The sequence below is a fragment of the Pristis pectinata genome, chromosome 20 (assembly GCF_009764475.1).
Source record: "Pristis pectinata isolate sPriPec2 chromosome 20, sPriPec2.1.pri, whole genome shotgun sequence".
Lineage (NCBI taxonomy): Eukaryota > Metazoa > Chordata > Chondrichthyes > Rhinopristiformes > Pristidae > Pristis > Pristis pectinata.
This window is the reverse complement of record NC_067424.1, coordinates 6267951-6281457: the sequence shown is the minus strand read 5'-3', so window position 1 is coordinate 6281457 and position 13507 is coordinate 6267951. Positions and strand designations below refer to the sequence as shown.

At 43.1% G+C, this 13507-nt stretch overlaps 1 protein-coding gene across 4 annotated transcripts in view; it reads right to left on the bottom strand.

The window, feature by feature from the left end:
* The window catches only part of LOC127580870 (solute carrier family 26 member 9-like), a 117648-nt gene that overhangs the window by 92083 nt on the left and 12058 nt on the right, over nucleotides 1–13507 (bottom strand). For 2 of the 4 annotated variants that reach the window (XM_052034831.1, XM_052034834.1), the window contains exon 1: nucleotides 12447–12531. The exons of the other annotated variants lie outside the window; for them this stretch is intronic. The gene's annotated coding sequence lies outside the window, so the exon portion shown is untranslated. Of the gene's footprint in view, nucleotides 1–12446; nucleotides 12532–13507 lie in introns of those variants that run through there. 4 annotated transcript variants of the gene reach the window in all.

Here is a 13507-nt window from a genome sequence, read left to right as displayed (position 1 = left end):
CCTCACAACGTACCTCATCATGGCCTTGCACCTTATTGTCGGCCTGCCCAAGACACTTTCTCTGTAACTGTAACACTTTATTCTGCAATCTGTTATTGCTTTTCCCTTGTACTACCTCGACGTACTGATGTGATGAAATGATCTGTATGGATGGTATTCAAAACAAAGTTCCTCAGTACATGTGACAATGATAAACCAATTTACCAATATACCAATTTTTGTTTTATTTTTAAATGACTGGACTCTATCTGTGCCATAAAGTTCGATGATTCTATGATATGAAACACAGATTAGAAGAAGTGGAATAACTTTGTGGGGTAACTATTAGCTCCAAGCTGTTCCTCATTTTGACTTGGACATGGGTGCCTATTCTTTGCAATTACTAATTCTTACAGATGCACCACAGAAAGTATCCTGTCCGGATGCATCACAGCTTGGCATGACAACTGCTCTGCCCAAGACCGCAAGAAACTGCAGAGAGTTGTGGACACAGCCCAGCACATCACGGAAACCAGCCTCCCCTCCGCTGACTCCGCCTACACTTCCCGCTGCCTCAGGAAAGGAGCCAACATAATCAAAGACCCCACCCGCCGCAGTCATTCTCTCTTCTCCCCTCTCTCGTTGGGCAGAAGATACAAAAGCTTGAGAACATATATCATCAGGCTCAAGAACAGCTTCTAGCCCACTGTTATCAGACTCTTGAATGGACCTCTCATACGCTAAAGGATGAACTCTTGATCTCCCAATCTACCTCGTTGTGGCCCTTGCACTTTATTTCTCTGCCTGCACTGCGCTTTCTCTGTAACTGTAACACTATATCCTGCATTCTGTTTTTTCTTTTTACTACCTCAATGTACTAATGTATGGAATTATCTGTCTGGATGGCATGCAGACAAAAGCTGACAATAATAAACTAACTTCATTTTCAATTTTACTGGATTCCTTATCCAGCACCATTGCCACCATGACAAACATTGCAACATTTCATGACACTACATTTCAGTCATCAGTTCAAAGTTTGGGTAATGCAAATGGCTCCTCCACATCAACCATTGACTCTTAATAAATTATGTAATTTGTCCTGAATCTCTAATGTTAGCATTAGATCATGGCATCAAGCAAATCCCTTGACAGGCTAAGAACAGTCGAAGTAAAATATGTGAACCGAGATGGTTGCAGATGTAAAGATTACCAACATCCTACAGAATAATGGAAGGAAGCAGTTACAAAGATGAAAGAATCACATTTATTGGAGTGTAGGAGACTGAGGGGTGATCTTAAAGAGGTGTATAAAATCAGGAGGGGCATAGATAGGGTGAATGTGCACAGTCTTTTTCCCAGGGTTTGGGGAATCAAGAACTAGAGGGCATGAGTTTAAGGTGAGGGGGGAAAGATATAATAGGAACTCGGGGGGCCACTTTTTCACCCAGAAGGTGGTCAGTATTTGGAATGAGCTGCCAGAGGAAGTGACTGAGGCAAGTACAATAGTACACTTGGACAGGTACATGGATAGGAAAGGTTTAAAGAGATATGGGCCAAATGTGGGCAAATGGGACTAGCTCAGATGGGAATCTTGGTCGGCATGGACGAGTTGGGCTGAAGGGCCTGTTTCCGTGCTGTATGATTCTATGACTCTAACTAACTAACCCTTTAATCTCTTTAACACCTCAACTGGATTAACCTTAATCTTCGATACACAAATCTAGTCTTAATTAATCTTAAACCATCATTATTATTTAAATATATGTTGAGCCGGCTTTCAAGGATGATAACAGTGTAGAGCTACATATTTTCCCCATCTGTAGCTTGTCACAGACCTTTCCTTTGTTCCTGAAGGTGACACTTCCTCTTTATCAGACGTAATGGAACAAACCACATTATCAATGTTGGGCTTTGGTCACAGCGAGCTCCAGTAAACAGCTCTTTCGCTTGCTTCTCCAGGCAGAATTCCAGGTGGGCCGAGCTAGCCAAGTGCATGTGCCAGTAGTTCACACTCATGGCAGTAGTCAACCCTTGCACACCCTGGGGAGGTAAACTGAAGGGGTGGGGGGGAGATGGTCACCAAGGTGTAATTTTGGGTCTGTGCACTAATGCAAAATGGACGATAGCAGTTGACAACACCTCAGTCCTGACTCTTATCTCCACTTAGGGTGAGTGAACCTGACTGCTGGGAATTAAAATAACCCATAGACCTCTGCTGATTCAGAATCACTATTTGGTTAGCATTGAATCAAAGGTTAGTTAAAAGGGCAATTAGTAACACCAGTCTCAAGGACAGCTTCTATCCCACCATTATCAGACTCTTGAACGGACCTCTTATATGCTAACAGGTCAATTCTTGGTCTGACAATCTACCTTGTCATGGCCTTTACACCTTACTGTCTGCCTACACTGTACTTTCTCTGTGACTGTAACACTATACACTGCAGTCTGTTTTTCTTTTTATAACCTCAATGCAAACATATATGGAATAATATGTCTAGATGGAGTGGAATCAAAAACTTTCCGCTGTATCTCAGTGTATGTGACAATAATAAACCAATTACCAAATCTAATCAAATCTTTCTGCCCATAAGAGTAGTCAGCTGTGAGGAAAGGGCAAAGCAACCATTTTATTAAAGTGAATGATTGTGAGGGGGTTCAGTAATGGTGTGTTGGGGGCGGAGGTGGTTACTTAATTGACACCTTCAACATAGTGGCCTAGGTTAAATAACCTGGGAGATTATTTAAATGGCCAGCAAGAGGCCATGATCTTGTATGTGTTAGACACTCAGAAATGGGAGGGGGGGTGGTTTCAAGGACCATTTTGATGTTATATCTTGGAGCTGGGCCTTGGGATAATTACTGAATCATATCAGATCAATAGCAGCATGAATGAAATGGCTCATTTGAGCACTCAGCTCAAACCCTGCCACTAAATGCTCAAGGTTGTGCAAGAACTTTCTAACAACAGAGGCAAGCGCAGATATTTACTGGTCACTTCTTTTGTCATGGAATTATACAGCATGGAAGCAGGCCCTTCAGTCCAACTTGTCCATGCTGACCAAGGTGCCTACCAGAGCTAGTCCCATTTGCCTGCATTTGGCCCATATCCCTCTAAATCCCTCCTATCCATGTACCTGTCCAAATGCCTTTTAAATGTTGTAATTGTACCCACCCCTGCCACTTCCTCTGGCAGCTCATTCCATCTATCCAGCAGCCTTTAAATCTGTTCCCTCTCACCTTAAACCCATGCCCTCTAGTTTTAGACTCCCCTACCCTGGGAAAAAGACTGTGACCATCTACCTTATCTCTGCCCCTCATGATTTTATAAACCTCTATAAAGTCACCCCTCAGCCTCCTTCACTCCAGGGAAAGCAGTCCCAGCCCATCCAGTCTCTCCTTATAACTCAAGCCCTCCAGTCCAGACAACATCTTGTGAACCTTTTCTGTACCCTCTCCAGCTTAATGATATCCTTCCTATGATATGGTGACCAGAACTGCACGCAGTACTCCAGGTGTAGTCTCACCCATATCCTATACAGCTGTAACATGCTTTTGGAGGGATTTCTTACTTGGATATTTATTACATATTTATTTGCATATTTGCATATTTATTACAAAAATAAGATAAGATTTATTTATTAGTCACATGTACATCGAAATGCACAGTGAAGTGAGTCTTTTTGCATTACTGAGAATGTGCTGAGAGCAGCCCACAGGTGTCACCACTCTTCCGGCACCAACATAGCATGCCCACAGCTCCTAACCTGTACATCTTTGGAATGTGGGAGGAAACCAGAGCACCCAGAGGAAACCCACGCAGACACAGGGAGAAAGTACAAACTCCTTACAGACAGCGGCGGGAATTGAACCTGGGTCACTGGCGTTGTAATAGGGTTATGCTAACCACTACGCTACTGTGCCGAGCAGGCATGAACCATTGTTGCCCATCCCACCTCACCCTCACCCTCCACCACATGGTCACCCATGCACAACAGGACATTCAATAATGCATCTGATGTCCATCTGGCATGGACATAGGTCTCCACAGATGCATGGGGGTATTTGTATTTGTGACCAAGCGGAGATCTACTCGGGATTAAAAGCTTCTGACTGATCTTGACGTGGATGATGTGGAGAGGTTGTTTCCTCTCTAGAACGAGGAGTCACTGTTTCAAGACACAGGGATGAGGTAAAGTTTTATTTCTCTTAGTGGGTTGCGAGTCTTTGGAACATTTTTTCTTCAAAGGGCAGTGGAAGCAGAGTCTTTGAACATTTTAAAGACATAGATTAATTCTTGATCAGCCTGCGGATGAAAGGATATGTGGGGAGATGGGCTGAGTTACCTGCTCCTGCTCCTGTACTCAGAGAATCACATGTACAAAATAAAACTCGACTGGGGCAGATCTAACCATGGCCAATCTGAACCTGAACCAATCCTGAAGGCTTGGTCCATACCTGACCCAACCCAGAGGGTCTTGCCGAAGAGCAGAGTAAAATATTGCTATGATTATGTTGACTCAATTGATCAAGAACAGAGCACATGTCAGGAACACAAAGCATGCCATTGTGTGGGGCTGCATGTCTGAAAGCTATCACCCTGTCTTAGGCAGTGAAATGTGGGGGGGGGGGGGGGGGGGGATTTTGATGCAGTTATGGAAAAGGATAAAGTTGGTCTTCAAGTTAAGGTTTTAAACTGGGGAGGAGGCTGACTTCAAAGGCGTAAAAGAGGACCTGGAGAAAACATAGGAAGAAGATAGCCGGGATCGTGACAGAGATTTTTGCATCTGCATTAGTCAGAAGACTGGAGGATCGCTAATGCTTTTCCTTTATTTAAGAAGGGTTAGTCAGGTATAAGTACGAGAGGACATGGCTTTAGGGTGAAAGGGGAAAGGTTTAGGGGGAGCATTAGAGGGAACTTCTTCACTCAAAGAGTGGTGGGAGTGTGGAATGGGCTGCCATCTGATGTGGTGCTCGCTCTTAACTTTTAAGAGTAAATTGGATAGATACATGGACGAGAGAGGTCTGGAGGGGTATGGGTTGGGGGCAGGTAAATGGGACTAGCAGAATAATGTTTCAGCACAGACTAGAAGGGCCGAATGGCCTGTTTTCCATGCTGTAGTTTTCTATGGTTTCTGTGGTAACTACAGGCCAGTGAGCCTTACATTAGTGGTAGTGAAATTACCGGAGAAAATTCTAAGAGATATTATTTATGTACTTTTGGAAACATAGATTGCTGCTCAGGGATCATCAGCATAGCTTTGTGCAGGAGATCCAGTATCACTAACTTGCGTGCGGTTTTTGAGGAGGTAACTAAGAAGATTGATGAAGGCAGGGTTGTAGATGTTGTCTATGTGGACTTCAATAAGGCATTTGACAATGTCCCACATGGTAGGCTGCTCCAGAAGGTTAAGGCACATAGGATCCAGGGCTAATTGGATCGGAAATATGGCTTGGTGGTAGGAAGCAGAGGGTACTGGTGGAAGGATGTTTACTGATTGGAAGTCGGTGACCAGTGGTGCACTGCAGGGACCAGTGATCGGACCTTTGTTGTTTGTGATATATATTAATGACTTAGATATAAATGTAGGAGGAATGATTGGCAAATTTGTGGATGACACAGGAGTTAGAGACGTTATAGATAGTGAGGAAGGTTGTCTAAGGCTACAGGAGGATATAGATCAGATGGAAAGTTTGGCAGAGCGTTGGCAGAGAACTTAATCACTACAAGTGAGAGGTGATGCACTTTGGGAAGTCAAGGTGGGGTAGGACAAATACAGTGAATGGTAGGGTGCAAAGGAATGTTGATAAACAAAGGAACCTTGGGGTTCAAGTCCAAAATTCTCTAAAAGTGGCAACACATAGATAGGGTGGTGAAGAAGGCATGTGGCATGCTTGCCTTTATAGAGCAGAGCACAGAATATAAGAATTCAGAGATAATGGTGCAACTTTACAAAGCATTGGTTAGTCTGCAATTGGAGTATAGCTCTGCTCACTACACTATAGGAAGGATGTGGTTGTGGTGGAGAGAGTGCAGAGGAGATTCACCAGCATGTTGTCTGGAGTGGAGGATTTCAGTTATGGTGAGAGATTGGACAGGCCTGGAGCGAAGGTGGCTGAGGGGGTATATAAAATTATAAGGGGCATAGATAGGGGAGATAGTCAGAGCCTTTTTCCCATGGTAGGGGTATCAAAAACAAGAGGGCATAGGTTTAAGGTGAGAGGAAGGAGGTTTAAAGGTGACATTTGAGGTAAATATTTTACACTGCGAATGGTTGACGTCTAGAACACACTGCCAGAGGAGGTGGTGGAATCTGATGCAAATACTACATTTGAGAGCCATGTAGACGGGTAGTTGAATAGACAAGGATATGGAGCTAGTGTGGGCAAATGAAATTAGTATTGATGGACTATAGGTTGGGCATGGATGTGGTGGGCAGAAGGGCCTGTTTCTGTGCTATGACCTGGACTGGCTGACATGGTGTGATGCAAAACCAGACATTTTATCAGAAGTTATCCCTGAACTAGACTGAACCCGTACCCAAAGTGCATTGTCCAGTCTAAGTCAGGGTCAGCAGGGTCCAGTCTGAAGTCTTCACTATCCAGCTATGCCACCATTTTAAAATTTCTTTCCCTCCATTGAGTCACTCCTCTCTACATTTGTAATCTGGTTCTATTCTACACCCTTCCAGGTACCTGCACCTCTCCAACCCTGCTCCTCACACAGCTGTGCTTTCCGTCGCTCCGTGACTTCCACTGCCTGAATCCCAAGCTCTAGAATTCTTTCTTTAAAACTCATTGTCATTTGCTCTTCTTGAAAACATCACTTTGAACAAACTTCAAGGTGCTGAACTTTGTCTGGTGGTGTTCCTGTGAAGTATTTTGGGACATTTTACTGTGTTAGAGGTGCTATTTCAACATTTTTAATGCGTCCACTCACAGGATGTGTACATCACTGGGAACGCCAACACTTATTGTCCATCTCTAATTGCCCCTGATCTGAGGAGGCAGAAGATCCACATTGATGGGTCTGGAGTCACATATAGGTCAGACTGGGTAAGATATTCTCCCATAAAGGACATTAGTGAGCCTGAAGCAACAAACAATCTGCTGGAGGAACTCAGCAGGTCGAGCAGCATCTGCAGGGGATGAAAGAATTATTAATGTTTCGGGTCAAGACCCTGCATCAAACGTCGACAATTCCTTTCCCCCACAGATGCTGCTCGACCCACTGAGTTCCTCCAGCGGATTGTTTGTGGCTCCAGATTCCAGCCTCTGCCGTCTCTTGTGTCTCCATTAGTGAACCAGATGTGACTTTACAACAACCATGCACTTCCATTTTTATTGTTGCTGAGACTAGATTTAAAAAAATACATATCCAGATTTATTCAGTTACATAAATTTAAAATCCCCAGCAGCCATGGAGGAATTCAAACTTGTTCCTCTGAATTATTGGTGCAGAATACTGGATGCCAGCCCAATATTTTAACCACCAAGTTACCCATGCAAGTTGTTGCCATGTGATTTAACCCACCCTACAGGTGAAATGTACCACAGAGACAGCCCGCATTATGTTGTATTCAGAGTTCCTTCTCACTTATGAATTCTATTGCATGACTAGCCATGCAAGGTTTACGTCTGTGGGCTGTTCGATAGAGGACCATTTTGTTCCAGACCTCTTTCACATTATAGCTTCTCTGATCACTACCATTTCTGTTCTATGGACTTCTCTCTCCCTCTCTTCTAACTTTATGACTGTCTCAAGACGGGATATCTAAACCACCTCCCATTTGCTCATGGGCTGTCCCAGTTTCTGCAACTCCTGTCGGCTTGTACATGATTTTTGGAGATCCCTTCATGAGAGAAAAGAATTAGTCTTATCTCCCCAGAAATGGCTGAGCTGGAGTATTGGGGATAACTCATATAACCAGTTCACTCATTTGCAATCGAATGAAAATCATGTAATTCACTTCAGTAACATGGAGTGAGGGATAACTTTCACTCAGGACACTAAGGTAACTCCCCTGCCTTTCTCTGAAGTAATACCATGGGATTTTTAATTCCATCTGAGAGAGCCTTAGGTTAATATCACAGTCAAAAGACGGTGCTTCTGAGAGAGAGGGACATCCTCAGTAGACGAGTGAAGGACAAGCCCAGAGTTTTTTTTCTCTGGAGTGGGGCTTAAATTCATTGAAAGTTGAGGCCATTTGTCTTGTAATGTCAGTGCCAAGAACACAAGAAAACGGGAACAGGAGTAGGCCACTCGGCCCCTCAAGCCTGTTCCGTCATTCAATATTATCACGACTGATCTATAAGAACATAAGAGCACAAGAAATAGGAGCAGGAGTAGGTCATCTGGCCCATCAAGCCTGCTCTGCCATTCAATAAGATCTGGCTGGGGACTCAGTTCCACCTACCTGCCTTTTCCCCACAACCCTTAATTCCCTTACTATGCAAAAATCTATCTAACTATGTCTTAAGTATATTTAATGAGGTAGCCCCTATTGCTTCCCTGGGCAGAGAATTCCGGAGGTTTACCACTCTCTGGGAAAAGCAATTTCTCCTCAATTCCATCCTAAATCTATTCCCCTGAATCTTGAGGCTATGTCACCTGGTTCTAATCTCACCTACCAGTGCACACAACTTTCCTGCCTCTATCTTATCTATCCCTTTCATAATTTTATATGTTTCTGTAAGACACCCTCTCACTCTTCTGAATTCCAGCAAGAATAGTCCCAGGCAGCTCAATCTTTCCTCATAGGCTAACTCCCTCATCTCCGGAATCAACCCGATGAACCTCCTCTGCACCGCCTCCAAAGCCAGTACATTTTTTCTCAAGTAAGGAGACCAGAACTGCACGCAGTACTCCAGGTGCATCTATGCTGGCCTCAACTCCTCTTCTGCGCCAGTACCCCCATAATCAGTCAAAAACCTCCAAGCCTAATCCCACCTTGGAGAGGTTCCATCAGTGCTACATTAGACAAACCATCACTTCTCCACAAACTTTTAGTTAACTAAAGCTCATCCAGTAACGTGAGCTGCTTAAAGTCTTTGCTTAACCCTTTCTACACCTGTGTTATGCTGGAACATTCTATTTGACAATCACTGAGTTATTTTCCTACCCTTCAAAGAAACCTTATCAATAACCTTTCTTTATCTGACTGAAACATTCTTTGAAAAAAAGTCTCTGCGTCCTGATATAATTTGAAGAATTCTTTTATAGGGCAAGTTAAATAATTGGCAGGCCTTTTCTGGAGTCACAGAGTTATGTAACATGGAAACAGGCCATTTGGCCAACCATGTCCACACTGACCAATGGGCACCCAGCCACATTAACCCCATCATCTATGCCTGGAAGATTCAAGTGGTCACCTAGACACTTCTTACATGCTGTCGGTAACTTTGTTTCTACCATTCTCTCAGGCAGTGTGTTCCAGGTACTCACTGCTCTCTGGATGAAGATCCCCTTCAAATCCCCTCTAAATCTCTTCCCCCTTACCCAAAATCTGTGTCCTCTAGTTTTATCTACCTCTGATAAAGGAAAAATTTCATACAGTCTACCCTATCCATACCCATCATAATTTTATATACCTCAGTCACGTCCCCTCTTATCCTCCTCCTCTTGTAGTGGTGAGTGTTTCTGCCTCCACCAACCTTTCAGGCAGAGTTCCAGACCCCATCACCCTTGTTCCTCATCCTCTAATCCTTCTAGTCATTAAGAAGTAACTTCTACAAGAACTGTGCATTGTCCCGTTATCGCTGTTCTACCTGCTGTAGCACAGAATTTCTGGCAACTGTAAATGTGAATTGTTGTTACTGACAGCCTTAGTAGTTTATGAACAGCCATAATAAAATGAGAGGAGATGTAATTTACTGGGATGATGGGTATGTCCTTAACTTTGGGTAATTGTGTCCTGCATTAGTGATTTGGTGAATCATTGGTGCAAAATATCGAAAATGTTTCAAAAAGTCGAGAATGAGCATTTGTGGAGCTTGGATCATTGGGGGTATTGAAAGAGGAAGTAGATACATTTTTGAAAGATCAGGGAATTGAGGCCAGTGGGGAACTGGCACAGAAGGGGAGATGAGGCCTGGGACAGATTAGCCATGATTATATTGGAAGGTCAAGCCGACTTGAAGGGCCGAGTGGCCTACTCCTCTTTTCTTATGTTCTTATAAACCCAAGTCGCTGGAGCTCTGAGGCAGCAGCTCTACTGGTATTAAGACAATGGAGCATATTTAGTGAAAGCTACACACATCTTAGTACGCAAGCTGAAACCTAACACTGACGTGAGATGGCAGCATACCCTGGGACAGATTTGATCCTTCGTAGAAGAGAAACCTGACTCAGCCATGTGAGACTGGATGGAGATAATCACCAGGAGGGACAACTGATTATCTGTCCTTTACAAACCAGGGACAGCTGGTGCCCTGTTGGAGCAACTGGGCTCCTTCACCTCTATCGTTAGTTGTTTGGACTGGGGAGACCTAGAAATTTAAGCGGAGATGTTGAGGTGATTCTTGCCTAGCAGAAATGGGTCAGCTTCATGCTGGAAATTCCAGGAAACTATCCCCCACTGCTGTGGTCTTTGATGATTTCTTCTGTGCCCTGGTCTGGTGGATAGTCCGAAGGCTCTTGATTTCACCCACTGCCATATGCCACAGGGTTGGCACTATCCAATGATCAACATTCCTCAATGTTTGTTATATCTTCCCAATATTAACGTAATTACATTATCCAGTGATTGCTCTTGCCCTGATATTAATTCATTAAGATTATCGTGACTGGCTTGTGCCGCAGTATTCATGGATCAACAATACCCAGTATCCCATTCCTCACTATAATACATTGATGTTGCCCATTGATTGCTCCATGCCTCAATGCCAATACAGAAACATTATCCAGTGATTAGCCTGTGCCCCAATGTTAATGCATCAACAATATCCATTGATTAACCTGTCCTTAATATTAAGACATTGTCATGACCTTGTAATAGCCCTGTGACCCAGCATTAATGCATTAACATTACCCTGTTATAGCCCCATGTCCCAGTACTGATACATCCACACTATCCAGAGGTTGCACTCTCTATCCAGAGATTGCAGGCTAGCTGTGGAAAACTCCATAGGGGACAATCTGCCTTTTAGAATCCGTTAACACAGAGCAAGGTCATGTATCCTACAGATGTAAGAACTGCACACTCAGAGTTTCCTCCTTCTCTCTTCTACCAATCACTTTAAATTTGCATTTATTTACTGGCGATGCTATTACAGATTCTACATTGTTTCACATCCTAAAAAATGCCCAATATCAGCCTCCTTCTTTATTCTTTCACTTAAGGTTTATGGTTATTGACACATTGACAAAAAGGAGAATTTTCTCACAGGCTGCAAGATAAATAACATTTTAAAAATAATTAACTGACTCATGGAACACAAACGATAGACGGGGAACAGGGCAGAACTGAAACTAATATCTGAACAACACGACAACCTTGAACTCAGAAACGGAGGGACATTCAGATTAAAATGTACATTAGCCTTGGTCAACAAAAAACTCTGAAAATCTTATGAATGATGAAATTTTGCCTGAAAATGTGGTGGAAGCAGATTCTATCGTAATAGTATTATTCCGAAAGGAGATTTGAGGGTGCTGGGGAAAGAACTGGGACAAATTGGAGGGCACATTCAAAGAACTGGGACAGTCCTTTTTCATATCCAGTCAGAACAGAATAGGAAAACTTAATTCCAAATATCTCCCATAATGTATGACTTTGAAGATTAAAAGTGCAAAATGTAGTTGAACCAAATATTTTGAAATGATCCAGACTCCTAAAGAATGGGTTTAAATTTATTTACCAATGACCCATCCTCACACACAACTGACTAATGTTTAATTAACTTGATGCTCCAGGCAATACCTGGCAGTAAAGATTAGTGTGATTTAATGAGGGAATCTTTTATTAATCGAGGATTAAATGGTCTCTAGTATTCTAAAAGGTCTTGCTGTGTGGAGAATTTACAGGCTGACTCCTGAGGAGCTGAGCAGCAGAATCCCAAGCATCTCTTGCCATAGCGTTGAATTCGAATGGTTTTTATAATTAACTGTAATGCGTCTGTGGATTTGCAGTACAGGGAAAAGCAATTACCGTTCCTTTCCCACCCTCCATCCACACCTCCCCCACTCCAGTACAGTCAGTCTCACATTCTCCGCTGGACAAATTGTGAATGCACCCTTCTTTGTGTGAAAACAGCCAAAAGCCCGTTAAATTGTGTTGCAACATTCACATGTCCCACTGTAATACACCTATTGTGGCACATGATTTTGCAAAGAAAATACCAAATGCAGCCTCAAACAGATGTTCGGTGTGCTGGTGGGGCCAGGGTTGGGAAGTATTACAGCAATTTGAAGGCGAAAAGTCCAGAGAAAGAAAAGAGAGAGGTGTTACATAGAAGGAACCTACCTGTTATGTATGGGATGAGGTGTTAAATTTTTGACAGAGGCTCCCTCCAGTTCCACCAATCCTTCCTTCAATGGACTGCTTTCGGCACTGTAAGTTCTGTAGGACCCACCTCTACTGGCTGGCTACCTGTCTGCTCTCTATTTTATAAACACAGGTAGCTTCCAGCCTGTGGTGACGTTGCACCAGAATACCTAATTACCTGAAGCACCTTTCCTGAGGTAAGTGCTTGTTCCAGAGCTTTGAACCTGTTTTGACTCCCTGTAGCACTGCAGGACTGTCAGAGGTGAAATTCTTATTGCTAGTGGGTAAACTATTATCAACCCAATGCTATCTTTACAAATTCCACAATATTTACACACATATTGAATCGCGACCAACTTCAAAAGAAACTATGATACAAGAGCAAGTGTAATCTCAGAGGCTAACCCTCCACCAGTTACTATTTGCACCCAGACAACCAGAAAACAGGTTTGGGGGCATTCTTGTTTCATTTTATCCATATCTCTCCCCTAAGAATCTTGTTTCCCATACAGTGCCAAAGCCTTAACTGTGGTCAAGGAACATGCTCCCTGCGCCCTTAATTTATTTAATCTTCCAGACTCCAAAGTAGCAATGACGTACCTCTCCTCTGCATGCTACTTCAATAAATGCATTTGTGCATTCCACAGTACAAGTGAATTGACTTCAGCACTGTAGTCAATTCACTGGGCTAGCATTCCAAATGTCCAGAGTCACAAGTTCAAATCCGACCATGGCAGCTTGTGAACTTAAATTCAAGTAATTAAATAAAACTAGAATTGAGAAAAGCCAGTAGCAGTAACAGTGATGTGTTATTATTAGATTATTAAAAACCCACCTGGATCACTAATAGAGGGATACCTTCCTCATCTGTGTGACCTACATGTGACTCCAGACCAGTTGGCAGTGAGTGATGGGTTATAACTCCTCGTCTTGCCAGCAGTGTTAAGATCCCATGAATGAATAAATAAAAGCAAATGAACCAATGCGCAGTTTTACAGTTGCTTCAGATATACTCACTTTAAAAAGGAGATACCATAAGA